Below are 16,083 nucleotides of genomic sequence, written 5' to 3'. Positions count from 1 at the left end.
CAGTTCCCTGGAGAACACCTCAGCTGGAGAAGGTAGTCTCCTCAGACTTAAAACTAGAGTGGTCCTAAAGACTACACATCCTGGCCAGAAAGAGCCCAGACTGGGGAGCTAAGACCTATTATAATTCACACTAGAAGACAAATGTCTTGTTCATATGCTGCATGGCATTCTGGATGAACCTCATCTAACACAGCTATTCAGTTCAGTTTGTCTTTAAAAAAAATAAACACTGTAGGACCCACTGGGCTTCTAGGGGCTAGTGAATTTCACTACATACGTGAATATCACTTGGATGGTTCAAATGGTTTAAAAATAAGGTTTGCCAAAATTCAAGGTACTGCATCAATTCATTTTCGTATTCCTAAAGATAAATTAATACTTCTAGTCACGACTGGATTCACAAACTCAAATGCGACATAATCTTGAAAGACTCTGTCAAAATAAATATGACTTTTCATGAAAGTTGTTCAGCTGAAAGAAATATATATATTTGGGGAAAATAACACAAGAAATGTGACAACAGTTTCACTAAAAGCAAATCAATACTAAAAGGTTGATTTTTCTAAGTATTTTTAAATTACAGCCCTTAAAAAGGAAAAAAGTAACCTGGAAAAGAATTATTTTGATTTTAACAAAAGTTTATTCAGCTTTTCTTAAAAGACCAGATTTTAGACACTAAGTAGTTAAGGAATAGAAAAGGAGAGCTAAGATGAATAATTAATCCAAAATTGCCCTAAGGATTGTGCCTTTGTTAATTAAGAGTAAAGAATTCACTATCTAAGTTCTATGCTAGAAAACACAAGTTCTGTTTGACGGAAGTGCCAAAACAGCAATAACTAAAATATGGGAGGCCTGCCTTTAGGCAGGTGAAATCAATAAAAATTATTTTATAATATTTCATATTTAAAGAGGAATTTATTTTGTTTTGCCTTCCATTTTAATTTTTCTAAAAAACCACAAAAATGGATGTTTGCTGAACTAAAATTGCCACAAATAGCTACAATTATAACTTTTCTTTAAAGTAATTTTTGTATAGGAAACAAAATACATATTTCCACTTTTGGCAAAGATATAATGGTTCGGGGGAAAAAGAAGGAATAAAACAAATGCTCAAGTTTAATGGATCATGTAGGCCATATACCTTCCTTAAAAAGCATTTTGCTGATACATAAGAAATCCATAGTTTAATTCTAAGTCACAGAAAACTTTCTATACCAACTCAAATAAGGGAAACCTGTTCTGATTGTAGAGCGCGTCATTCCCAGGCATTACTTCTAGCATACCACGATGCCGTGCACACCAAAAAAATAAAAAATTAAAAGAGCAATTATTTCAACAAACTGTGACTTTGATCCTTGTAATCGTCCCTCCATAAAACTATGTAATAAGTTCTAAATGTTGCCACTTTTACGTGGTGATTCTTTAATGGTGGCAGGTGTTGCGGTGATGTGTTACACTGAAGAACAGACAGGCTGGAGGGGAGAACAGAGCGTTTCCTACCATCCGGAAGCCTGCAGAAACTGAAGGAGCAGTGATGTAACTTTTTCAACTCCCTTCCTCCATTGCTACCAATGCGACTGTGCTTTAATTTTTCATCTATTTTCGCTAAACTTTAAGTCCTCTGGATATTGTTCTCACACAAACTGTTCCTGCTGCTGCCTCACCCACTAGCCCCACGTTGCATTCACACAGCATGGGCATAGCTGACGCTCTGGAAAGCAGAGAATGCTTTATTCCAATTAGGGATCTTGACAGATGTCATGTTAGCTCGTTCCTTCATCAACAAAGTTTTTTAAAAGAGGAGTGCAGAATTTTTATATTTCCAAACGTTCAAAATTATTACAAAATTCATTCCTAAAGGTAAATTGTGATATGGTCCATATCAGAATAATTTTCCTCCCAAGAAAAACTTTTAAATATTCAATTAATATAAACTATACCTACTCATTTAAAACGTGAAGAACAAGGTGAAATAAAAAGAGAAAATTTTGCTCTAGGAAATAAATATAAATGAAGATAAAAGGTAACATTCTGAAATGCTGCATCCAAAAAAAGCAAAAGGTATTATTTTTTCATTATATTTTGACTATGAAATACTAAATTTTTAATTTACAAACCATAACTTTTCTTTTAAATAAAAAGAAAAAATAAATTATTTTCTACGACATTGTTCCTCTTAATTATAATGCTTAGAAATATATCTTTCATTTTTCACTCATTCCAAAATATATCTATTTAAATCTAATACATCTAAACTTTTTAGATTTAAAATAAAGAGCCTTGGCAGCATGGTTATTTTTTCCAAAGATTCGACTTGATTTTTAGAATACCTGAAACTTTCTAAAAGAGATATTTAAGAAAATATCCAGAATCTTCCAATCCCCTAGTCCTACACTCCGCAGGCAATGATTTTATTTTAAAGTTCTACTTTTTGGTTTTTCAGATGTTTACCGTTATAACTCCAAATAATGTACTTCTCATTAGATTGAATATTGAGTAGCACTAATCTGAAAGGGAAGCAATTATTTTGGAGAAAGGAAAAGTATGAGAGGTTTTTAGAAGAAATAAAAAGAGTTGAGACTTCTACTTCTAGCAGTATGGTAGACTAAGTACTCTAAAGGGCTCTATCATTTTCTGCTTTTCTGTATTGTAACACTGACACACTTACGCTATAATTAGTTGTTCACATGTTTGATTATGAGCTCACGTATGTTACTTGATCTTTCTATGCCTCAGTTTCATCATTTATAAAATGAGGATAGTAATAATAGTAAATGTTCTTGAAGAATTAAATATATTAATATGTACAAAGCACTTAGAATACTGCCGAGTGCAGAGTAAGTTAAATAAATATTAGCTATTATTATTATTATTTGGACTTTTAGAATAGTGTTCTGGTGAGAGAACACATTACTAATTAGACAATGAATATTCTAAAACATCTTCATAACATGTAATACAAGCTATCTACAAATACTAAAATACTCTTGCTCTAAAAGCATTTGAAAATTAAAGATAATTTTTTCTGAACTATAAAAAAAGGATAATAAGTCTTGCTGCACTAAGCAGTTTTTATCTAGCCAAGGCTTATCAAAATTTGAACAAAAGTTCTAATTAGAACAAAGGCTCTACAATAATGAATGTTTCATAATGGCATTCTGTCATCTTCTACTTAATTAAAACAAAAACACTTTAATGGTGAATTATTAGTAGTTTCCACACTCAAAGTATATAGGTATCTGCATCTTTTTTTTTTGCACATCAAAAAAGCAGGTTATAATTCTGTTTTTAGCTTACACTTATTTTAAATGATAAACCGTAGTTTAGTGAACAAAAGTCAGTAGATTTTCTCTGTCTACAGGCAGGACAATCACTGAGTGCAGATTTCCATTTCAGAATACATGGGAATCCTCCCACTCGGTCAGTGACAGACTCTGTGAATCACAGAGGTCAGATAACAGAGAGTTAAAGCCCTATTTTACCAGGCGAGATTTGATTAACTCACAAGTTTCAAGTTAAAGTTACAGAAGATTTAAATGATGATATGATCACTGACTGTATTTTAACACCATTTTAGTAATTTTAATTAATCTTCTGTTCCCTTGAAATAAAAAATAAATGTACCATTATTCTCCCAAATCTGTTTTTTGAAGATGTAGGGAGTTAGTGACAGTTTCCATTAAACCTGACACATTAAACACTTCAAAAGTTTTGAATAAGCTATTAGTGTAGTTCTTTTTAGAATTTAAGATCCTAATGATGCAACAAGGCCAGTGCACAGCAGGCAATAAATATTGCTGTGGTTCTTGCATTGCCTTTCAGGTAACAACTGGTTCTGATTCTAAGTTATCTAACTTTAGCGTATACGGTAAGATTTACACATTTACGAACACTCTTTTTGATTTTGGCAATAACCCAGATTTGCACTCCAAAGCTAGTGCTGAAATATTGGCCATGTACTGGTGAAGAGAGTAAAGGAAATAAGTCCATCTTAAGTTCCAAAGTTCTTAGCAGCATATAAACCTAATGTTACCCCCAAAAAATCACTTCGTTACCACTTTGTTTCATGTTTATATTCTTCTGTAAGCCACTTAGAAAATGTTTTATTGTTTTTTCCCTCTGGAACAGAGAGATATAACAAAAAAAAACAAACAAACAAACAAAAACAAACAAACCTCACTCTCTTTGAAACCAGAGTATTTGAAATGAGGAGACAAGATGTACAATAGCATATATTTCCAAGAAAAATTAAAGTCAGTCACCAACCTGATACAAATGATCTCCAGGATCAAAGGGTCAAGGAAGCATGTGCTTATTACTAAAAGATAAACCCCACTGTCACTAGTGAAAAGCTAAACACTTTCCTACTAGCTATACCTCTATTAAACAACTGACTCCCCCACCTACACGCCCACTGCATATCCACTATCAAATTAACTCTCATATCCGTTATGGGCTACAGGATCAAATCCAAAACACAAAGGCACTTTTCCATGTAGACTGAGAGCTTCCTTTTTAAGAAAAGGTCACAGACTCAATGACAATACATCTAAAGAAAATTTTCAGTGGAAATACATGGTAATAAGAAGAATTCTACTATTAAAACATTTAATTTATAAAACAGAAAAGTACAAATCCAGCTAGCATTCTAAGTGCAACTCCTTATCCTTGGCTATACAGTGCTTCTAAAACCTCTGGCAGGCAAATTAAACAGATTTACTATGGAACGTAACAAAGTCAAACAATCTGGAACTGTAATTACTAATAAATTTTTCATGAGAATGGAGGATGCTGTGTTTTACATTATTACATAAAAAATAAAATGACAATGAAAACATGAGACCAAGCACAATATTTCTAACTTTCATAAGGACAGTTTTTCTGAGTGTTATAACTCCAACCGACAAAGAATAATAACGATATGGGTTTTTAATTTATTTATAAGATTACTGCAAGTCTTTCCCATGTGAAGAAAACTACCAAAGTAGCAAAACTGAAGTTTATAAAAGTAGCATCCCAAATGACAGTCTGTATGTCAACCATAGCTTAGCCGCTTGTTCATTTTGGACATTACAAGCAAAATTCTTGCTCAATCAATAGAAAATCCAATCAATATAAAATCTAGCAATCACCTCATTAAAGACCTTGACCTCACACAATGGACATATATGCATGCCAGTAATGATGACTCTCAAAAACAATATGACTCTTTTTACCCCAAAAATGCTTCAATAGAATTGATGTAAACGATTGGTCTAAATCACAGTTACTGAGTTATCAACACTAAAAGGAAGAAAAAAATATACCAAATATGATAAATTCTGTTCTTCCTTCTCTCGCAACCCCTTATATGAAGTTATAATCTACTGTGTTGCATGAGCAGGTCCACTAGGCCCCAATCTGAAGCCTCCGCTTCTGGTAGGGGCTCTCTCGCCCTATTAACACTGCTGATTAAAATCCCAATTATGATCTCATACCACTTAATTCACAGTGGGTTCTTTTAAAATTGATTTATCACTATCCATGCAGAAAAAAAATATTTTTTTTTACTTTCTAAATAGAATGAAAAGGCAAAACAAAAGAAAACCAAAAAACAAACAAACAAATGGGATAAGGAGCTTGACTTTTCAAAAAAAAATGATGAAAACATTGAAATTCTGTAATCTTCAATATATTAAAAAGAGCTAAATTAAATTTAATTAGAATGCCAAAAGCATCAGTTACAATTAAAAACACAATTTCTAAGTATAACCAAAAGAATATAAATACCACATTATAATGGGAAGAAAGGAAAGCCAGGAAAATAATCATACTAATGCCAAAACCCACTAAGTCAAATTTCATGAAGATGTGCAAATTCTTTTATTAAACTATAATTTAGCTGTAATGAACACTGCACAAAATAAGACCAAATATTAAGTGGGCAGGGAGGACAATGGAATATCCAATTACTAAAGACAGTAATATCTGCTGTATAAAATCAAGAGCTCAGTCACCATTTAAGGACCATATTTTTCTAAAAAGATTGACACTTTATTTTTAATTTTTTACAAAAGAAAAAAAGAACACACCATATTGTTCAATCTGTAGCTTGAACAGAAATTATTTTTGGAAATTAAAGAGTAGTTAGAACTTGAAAAAAAGCCAATTTCTCCAAAAGAATCCCTAAATTCAGTACTATTCCAATCTAATTCTCAACTATATTTTTCTCTGAAATCTAATAACGTGATTCTAAGGTTCTTCTGAAATGTTCAATTCAATATGGCAACAGCTCTTAATGCAATTTCTTCAACAGCTAACTAAAATAGCCATGCAGGAACTGAAAAGAGACACAGACACAAGCACAGAAATCATTTTTAACAGGGAGAAACTGAGGAGGAGAGAGAGGAAAACCACCCCATAAATTGTAAATCCAGAACCTAAAAGAAATTCAGACTAAATATCAGGTAGATGAAGCCAAAAATACCGCTGTAGCACATGCCTCAAAGCCCAGCTTCACTTCATGGAGACCACCTGAACAGAAGGTAGCAGGATGTTTCACTCTCCTTCCCGAATTCTAACCCCTGCTTCCATCAGGTTCAGAAACCCAGATTCTACATGAACCATCAAACGATACTGACATCTTTTACTACTCAAATCTGGAAGCAACATATGATAGAAGCAACATATTTTATCCCTACCCACCTGAACCTTTCCCACCTCTACCACTGCCCTGGGCTCCTCTACACTAGCCACATCCATACAGAGATAACGAATTCCTTAAAATAATTGGCCAAATAAAGGACAGAAATTAATAGTAGTGAGTCTGCTAGACTCACCAACCTCTTAAACCCTGAAAACTGAGGGAAATGGGCCCCCAGAGCAAAGAAAAGAAAAAACAGTGAAGTGGCGAAAAGACTCAGAGCTCATTACTCTCTCCCTTCCCATCCCACATGACAATTCAGTAAACTGCTATTACCATTTTTAAAATAAGCAATAATTGCAAAGTAATTAACACAGGACCTATATGTATAAATTGCAAATAAAGTAAGAAGTAGAGATGAGAGAGATAGGAACATATACAAAGGCAGAAAATATCCATAGCAAAAGGACTTTCTAAGGAAACAAAAGAAAAAATCAGTCAAATAGAATTGTATCAGTGAACTGAAAGAAATAATTTTCTCTTTGTTTGAAAAGTTCAAACAAAAGCTACAGGGATAAAAGCCATATTAGGAGCAATAACAAGAAAAAATAGAATAAACTAAAAATAAACTGAAGAACATGGTGGAGACACATGTACAAAATCACACAAATCAAAATGGGAAAATATATACAAATAATGAGGAGGTGCTAGATTTGGAAGATAAGGTAGAGCTAACATATAATAATGATATTAAGAAAACTAAACTAGTAGAGCAGAACCAATATTCAAAGGTATAATGGAAGAACATTTCCTTGAATAAAAACTTGAATCTTTCGAATCTTATTCTGTCCCAGAACAAACTGATACAGAATTAGTCCACTGTTAAATTACACCAGTGAATTTTCAGTCCTTTAAGGATTAAAAGTCAGATTAGTCAGATAAGTCAGATTATGAGCATCAAGACAGAAAAGTAATTCACTCAATAAGATGTTTAAAAATTTTAAGCCAACCTCAGACTTTTCCACAGAAACTGTCAATACCAAATGGAATGTCCAAAATTCTTAGGGGAGCTAAGATGATCTTCAGGTATAAAAGCAATAAACGATTCTCAAGAATGCAAAAAGACTTATAAGGCTGTCCTCAAAAACCTCCAGATGATTAAATTTAACTAATCAAGAAGTGAATCAAGATAATTTGGAAATAGTACAAGAATTGGTGACGAGTTATGAGTTCCTTTAGATATATGGATAGGCTGAAAGGGCTGTGAAAACTGTGATTACGAAAATGTTTGTAAATCTTTTAAGCTTTGATGAAATAAATAATAAGATACCAATAATATCAGAACTTGGCTAGAAGAGGGTAAGAAGAAAGCATAAGTGTGCTGCTTTTCTTATCTTTCTGACAGGGAGGCAAAGGACACTGCCAAAAATTGAAACGCAGCTTTAAGAAATTCTCAACCTTTTACTTTTTTTCTATTTTTACTCAAAGGGGTCTTTTTGAAATTAAAACATATTGTTGTGAAAAACATTTATGTAAAATTTATTTATTCCTTCTATTTCATCTATTTCTTTTTTCTGTTAGAATATAATGAAATAAATTTACATTTTAAAAAACATAAATTTTGTAGATTTTAATCTATGCCTATATTTGCATATATGTAGATTAAAATATCTGGCCTGACATTTAGCAGGTGCTAGCAAATGTTAATTCTAGGTAGTAAGGTTGAGGTTACTTTAGTGGAAGAGTAGTTAGTTTTATTTTTTGCTTTCTTACCTATAAACAATACTTCAGTTTTAAATAATGCAGTTCTATATCTTTTACCAAAATCACAGTTATTCTTTTTTACAAAAGTTATTTTTTTAAAAAAGAAAAGAGCAACATTAACGAAGTTTGAAGGGAAAATATGACAATACATTTTTACCATACGGTATAACATCCTATACCATTCTTGGGAACATTAAATCTGCCTATTGAGACATAGAGCAAAATTAATAAGTTAAAATAATTGTAATTCATGATATAAGAAGATTCACAATCTTCAACAGATACAGAAAAAAACATAAAATTACTTCAGGTCTAGGTAAAAAGGGAATACAAATTTTAAAACATTCTTAAAAAACATTAGCGTAGTTTAACGACAATAATCTGTAGCTAAAACTTTACGTTACTGTAGCAAAGAACAAACAGTGAAGCGAGTGTGGGTGTACAGGGGTGTATGAGTATGACGACGAGCACACGTAAACGCCCATGTCTGTGTGTGCTGGTGGTGGTGGGGGAAGGGGAAATAGGAAGAAAGAGAAAAAGCACATTGAACACCTGGCCCATCACAGAGAGAAAGATTCATTCCATGTTTGAATTATGGCAAAACCGAAAAGTAAACACTAATAGAAATAAAGAAAAGAGGTGTATTTGTATGTATCACCCAAACAATGGGAGAATCTGAATACAAAGAAACCCCAACTCACACGTTAGAGATGGAAACCAAAGGAAATAGTATAAAAAATAGGGAATATCATACAAGATGAAAAATGACAAAGTACATTGATTATAACAATTGTAAATGAGTTAATTAAAGAATAGTGGTCTTCAAAATGGGTGGATATACCCAATAATTCTGTTTACAAGAGACGCATCCACAATGAAGTTACAGGTTAAAGCATAAGCAACAGCATATCAATAATTAACAACAAAATGAAATTGACGCAAACAAAACAAAGAAGCAAAGGAACATTAAAGGAGAACACAAAAAAAGGTCATTTTATGTTGATATATTTTAAAAACTCACCAATATATAACTCATCAATATAAGCTGAATACATAAAACTACAATATATAAAGATACTTAGCTATGCAACAAAAAATTGACATAACGATATAATAATGCGAGATTAACTTTCTACTTCTGAGCTACGACATATCAATAGAAGAAAATATCAGTAAGAACGCAGCAAGTCTGCTTTCATTTAGGCTGGAATCTCCGCTTTCCAGTAATTCGCCAAAATGATCAACCCAAAGAGAAAGAGAAGAGGCACCTGCTATTGGTTCTCTAGGCCTTTAGAAAACACGGATTTGTTCCTTTGGCCACCTACATGCAAATGTACAAGAACAGCGATATTGTAGACATCAAGGGAATGGGCACTGTTCAAAAAGGAATGCCCCACCAAGTTACCATGGCAAAACTGGAAGAGTCGACAGTGTCACCCAGGATGCTACTGGCATTGTTGTAAACAGGTTAAGGGCAAGATTCCTACCAAAGGAATTAATGCGCACGTTGACACGTTGAGCATAGTAAGCACTCTAAGAGCCCAAACAGCTTCCTGAAACATGTGAAGGAAAATGATCAGAAAAAGAAGGAAGCCAAACAGAAAGGTACCTGGGCTCAACTGAAGCGCCAGCCTGCTCCACCCAGAGAAGCCCACTGCGAGAGCCAGAGGAAAGGAGCCTGACCTGCCGGAACCCGTTTCCCCTGGATTCGTGGCATCATGGGTGTGAAAAAATAAAAGACCTCCGGACTGTTAAAAGAAGAAGAAGAATGCTGAAGCTCTGAAAACAGAATTTATGCTTGACCCTAATTCCAGGAATATTTACAAAATTTATGTGGAGTATTAAACCACAAAGGAAATCCTTAAAATTATAACATAGCAAAAAGTATATATATAGGCCAACATTCTCTTTCCACAAAGCACAAGAAAAAAAAATGACAATTAACAGCAAAAGTTAAAACTAAAAAAGAAAGTCACTCTGAAATTTAAAAACTCTAATAAATTTGTTTTCAAAGAAATAATATCCTTCTGAGTCAATTTTTTCATATTTAAAAAAAGTTTTTCAACTAAAAGCTTTTCTAAGGTCTTCCTAGCCACCCCTCCTCCTAACACACACAAACCACAATGACTTTTGTGTATTTACTGAGCATGTACCATATGTCCAGCTTTCTGACTGATTAGTCAGTGTGATATGCCAAAGTAGAGAAAGTCTCTACATTAAGGGGGTGTATGATCGAGTTAAGAAGTCAGGAAAATCAAATAGCACTCAATATATATATATTATAATATATTATAATATAATTATATCAACATAATATAAATATTACAAAAATTCAGAAAAAAAGAGACCAGGGTGGGTAGAGAAGGCTTATTTAGGTGACTTGAGCTAGGATTCAAAGATAGATGGAATCTGAAAATCCAGAAAAGGAATGAGGAACACATTCTGATCAAGAATATTATATCAATGAAAGTTAAAAAACAAAATGTTAAACAGTGACGGTTATAAAGAAATTACTTTTGTGGATCTAGCCCAGGAAGAAAAATACCTAAGTACTAGACCAAATCATTTACACTTAAAAATTAGCTGCGACCAGATTTTAAAGCAAAATGGCTATGGCTGCCAGCTAAAGTTTGGAAAGGCTACCATCGCTTTGAACGTTCACTCAGATACACTTCTACTTTTAGGTATATTTCATATCTCTAGAGAAAATAACATTGCCGATAAGTGATCTTTATTAGCTATTTGGGAAACTGACTACGGCAGAGGTAAGATATTTGGCCAGGCTTCCATAGCTAACTTCATGCAATAAATAGAAAATAATAATAGCTAAGAAATTTAAAGAACATTATCACATTCAGGCGCTTCTGATTCTGTAAACTGTATGCTTATTTCACCTTCCTATAGTCTAATCCACAAAAATTAAAACAATTAAACTAAAAGAACGCTATCTAATCAAGAATGCCATTTACCCTGAAAAGAAGGGAGGAAACAGATATATTTAGAACTGGTTTATAACAAACAAGGTAGAGAGGACTAGGGCTGCCAAGTGGGTGGGAGTGGGAGGAAATAAAGCATCTCAGTTTCTGAGCAAAATGCTGTTATTAAGTATAATTGCATCAACTTGATCCAAATCCAATATTTCTTATTCACTGAAAGAAACATATTAAAATAGCAGCAATTTCCTTTACAAATAAACACATTCAGCCAAGAAGCTTCTACCAAAAAAGTTTAACCCAAAAGGTAATAAAAACCAGGAGTGAACTTATTTCACTGCTTCTAATTTCAAAATAATAACTTCTAAATATAAATAGGCTATAACTGAGTCACTAATAATCACTTTTAAAATTCTACCATAAATTATGATTAAATTCTTTCAAACAGCCTAATCTTATACTTTTATGTTAAAGGATGTAAAATAAGAAACACCTTCCAATTGATAATTAAAAGTTATTGCTATATTAACTGTAGAAATCATTAACGGCAGTATTTGTACTTAATTGTTCATAATTATAATCTTGAAAAAGCTATGAAAAATAGAAGTTTCACTCACAAGTACCTAAGTTTAAATGTGACAGGCTACTTTTGAATATAAGAATCTTGAGGCACACTATATGCAAATTTGGCTTTGTACTCACAATAATTTCAGTTACTATTGAACCCGTGACTTCTAAGTTGAATCTGGATCAGAAATTATAAATTAACTGTAAGTAGCTACCGAGAAACCCTATCTTTGAGCCTCTCTGAGTATGGTGATTCTTGAAATAGGCACGTCCCTTATAAATAATATACGTGCAAAATAAGTATTTCAACTAAATGGTCTCAGTAAAGTCTTTCTATCCTTCACTCCCCCATGCCCCAGCTACATATAAAAACCATCATGACTTTTCAGTATTTAAAGACAGTGGCTCCCGAAGGGCATGGAGATTATACGTCAAGATGGGCCGCATACCCACCAGCACAGGTCTGTCTTCTTCCACCTGAGCTGTCTCTTGGGGGGGCCAAAGAGAACAGCTCTTGGATGGATATATGGACTGCTACAAGAATCACTCTTCCAGAAGATAAATACTTGACATTGCCCTGCTAGCAAGATGTTTTTCCTGTTTGTTCTAAATCCTTCTAAGTAAACCTGATATAAAATATCTGGTGAGTCTACATGTTTGGTTGGATTTAAAACACCATTTGGTGGACACTGCAAAAGCCAACTTCAAATTTTTTAATTTTTCTTCAGATTCAAAATAACTATAATTTGTGTTAAGTGCATAGGCACTTACAATTATATGGCATTTTTCTCATAAAGCATGAGAAAACCAACTTCTTTTTTAAATAATCAATGTTTTCAAAAGTGTTTCCATTTTTCCAGTAGTCAGGTTTCAGAGTAACTATTAATGCAAATATGAATGCCCTTAATTGAGCTTCAATAATAATACAGTCATGCATCACTTAACAACAGGGATTCATTCTGAGAAATGTGTCATTACCTGATTTCGTCACTGTACAAACATTATAAAGCACACTTACACAAACCTAGATGGTATGTAGCCTACTTCATACCTAGGCTCTATGGTATAGCCTATTGCTCCCAGGTTACAAATCTGTACAGCATGTTTCAGTACTGAATACTGTAGGCAACTATACACAATAGTAGGTATTTGTATATCTAAACATAGAAAAGGTACAGTAAAAATATGGCATAAAAGATAAAAAATGGTACACCTGTATAGGACACCTGCCATGAACGGAGCCTGCAGGACTGGAAACTGCTCTGGGTTTTGTCGGTAAGAGAGGGTGAGTGAGTGTGACGGCCTGGCACGTTACCGCATACTACCGCAGACCTTGTAACACTGTACACTTAGGCTACGGTAACTTTATTTTAAAATATTTTTTCTTCAATAATAGCCTTAGCTTACTGTAACTACTTTGCTTCAAAAATTTTTAATTTTTTAACTTTTCAACATTTTTGTAATAACACTTAGCTTAAAACAAATACTTTATACAACTTTACAAAAATATTTTTTCTTTATATTTATATTCTTATTCTGTAAGCACTTTTCTATTTTTAATTTTTCTTTTTTTTTTACTTTTAAAACTTTTGTGATAAAAATTAAGACACGAACACACATTAGCTTGGCCTACACAGGGTCAGGGTCATTAATATCACTGTCTTCCACCTCCACAGCTTGTCCCACTGGAAGGTCTTCAGGGACAATAACATGCATGGAGTTGTCACGCCTCGGATGACAGTGCCTTCTTCTAGAATACCTCCCAAAGGACGTGCCTGAGGTTCTTCTTGAGAAGGTTTCATTCTTTTCAGCAATATGTCCATGATGGCTTGCTTGCTGTTTTTTTCCGTCATAAATATGCTTGTAGGGAGATCATGCGTCATGAACGTTCCTCTCTATTAATGAAAACTCTTCAGTGCTGGAGTCTATGTTCTCAAGGAGGTCAAAAAAAGCTTCTGCTAAACATTTCACTATGAATTTTCTTGGGGGTTCTTTCCTTGTCCTGCAGTTTCCTTTTCTTTTGCCTCTTCTTCAGCAATGTGTTCCTGTTCCAGTTCCAACAACTCCTCATTAGTCAGTTCCTCAGGAGCCACCGAGCCACCCCAGCAGCAACTCAGCCCCATCCAGTCCCAAGTCAAAGTCACTTGCCATCTCAACCACAGCCTTGTTGATTTTTGCAACTCCCTTAGCCTTGGAAAATCTTTTGAAGTCACGGACAAACCTCTTGAGTGTCTTCTTCCAGATGCCACTCATACACATCTTCGTGACATCACCCCAAACCCAAGCAGGTTCTTGATGCAGTCATAGATGTTTAATCCTTCCAGAATTGTATCAGCATCTTTTCAGTCTTTTCCTAAGTTATCACAATAGCCTGAGCAAAGATCCTCTTAAAATGTTGCGGGATTCTCAAATGGAGAGACAGGACATCGAGGCTAGAATCAGGAAGTACCATTTACTGATGCCGGCACCGGCTCAGCGGATTCTTACTCAAAGGCTGAGCCCCGATTGTAACATAACGGGCAGTTTTATACAGTCTTGTCATTCCTACAAAGCTACAGATATAAGGAAGAACATTGATTGGTCAGCAAGCTACAAGAAAACTCAAGTCAGCCAGAGAATTCTTGGAAGACGGGGGGACAATCAAAAACAAACTTGTTCGAGCAGGAAATGTCCAGACAGGGTCAGGCTGCCACATAAGTAGTAAGCCTTAAAAGTTATTATAATTACTGGATCAAAGAGGTGGTGTTTGGAGGAAGAAACACAACTTTGATAGTGGGATAAAGATCACCAATAAAAAGAGGATATCCAGGAGCATTATCAATAATAAGCAGTATCTTGGAAGGTATTTAATTCTCCAAACAGTACTTTTCCATTTCGTTGGCAAAGCAATCCAAGAGGACATCGGAAAAGAGGAGCTATGTCGTCCCCGGCTTCTTATTGCTCTTGTAGCACCGCAGCACTGAGTACTAACTCATATCCTTGAAGTCCTTGGGGTTCTCACTGGGCCAGATCACAAAGGGTTTCAATTTGTAGCCTGCAACATTGGCCCCAAGCAAAACTGTTATCCTGTCCATAAAAATCTTGAAACCTAGTTAACGACTTGTCCCCCTTTATGGATGAAAGTCCTTTCAGGCATCCATTTACAGGATAGGGAGGTTCAACCACGTTGAATATTTGCTCTGGTAAGTAATTTTCCTCCACAATCACTTACACAGAGTTTCCAAAAATTCTTCAGCTGCCTTCACATCAGCACTCACACTCATCACTCATTTTTGCAATATTATAATGAAAAATCATTCTAGCTCTGGATTCAAACCATCTAGGGCTAACAGTAAATTCAACATTGTAGTCGGGTCCAGTTTTTCTTTCAACAGCACAAACAAACTTTTTGCTTTGGCTATGATTGCCATGGTGCTGAGAGAGAAAGGTTTCTGTGTCTGGTCTTCAATCCAGGTCACGAGAAGAGTCTCCATTTAGGCACTTCTTAAATTTTTGTTCGTCTCATTGTCTTCAATAAAACAGGTCTTTAACAGTTTCTGTCACTTTGTTCTTGTTCTTCAAGATCATAGCTATGGCAGAATGAGACACACCTGACTGGCAAGCAACACTCATCACTGATTTTCTATCTTCATAGTCTTTAATCATTTTTAATTTCATTTCCAGTTCAATCACTAGATGTGGTCATTTACTGGCAACATTACCAGTGAATTGTGCATGCTTAAGGGCCATGATGAACGAAACAACACAAGATTCAGAGAAAAAATGATGCAATCGAGAGACCTGGTAAACACAAGATGTATGAGGCTGCTGCCAACACAGGAGGGTGTACTGTTTTACAGCAAACTTTTTTTATAAGTAGAAAAGGTACACTCTAAAATAAAAAGTACTGTAAATATGTAAACCAGTAACACAGTCATTTATTATCAAGAATTATGTACTATGCTTAATTATATGTGTTATACTTTCATATGACAACTAGAAGCGCAATAGGTTTGTTTACACAAGCATCACCACAAAAACATGAGTAACGCATTGTGCTACAATGTTTCAACAGCAACAATGTCACTAAACTGTAAGAATTGTCCGGCTCCATTATAATCTTATGGGACCACCATCATTGACCAAAATGTCATTATGTGGTATGTAACATTCAACCTCTTAATTTGGGGGGTTTGGTTATACTGATCAGATACTATA

At 34.3% G+C, this 16,083-nt stretch overlaps 1 protein-coding gene across 17 annotated transcripts in view; it reads right to left on the bottom strand.

Moving 5' to 3' along the window:
- BBS9 (Bardet-Biedl syndrome 9) overlaps window positions 1-16,083 on the bottom strand; it is a 348,483-nt gene that overhangs the window by 234,239 nt on the left and 98,161 nt on the right. The window lies entirely within an intron of this gene.

The sequence above is a fragment of the Pteropus medius genome, unplaced genomic scaffold (genome assembly GCF_902729225.1).
Source record: "Pteropus medius unplaced genomic scaffold, Ma_sr-lr_union100, whole genome shotgun sequence".
Lineage (NCBI taxonomy): Eukaryota > Metazoa > Chordata > Mammalia > Chiroptera > Pteropodidae > Pteropus > Pteropus medius.
This window is presented reverse-complemented; position numbering and strand designations above follow the sequence as displayed.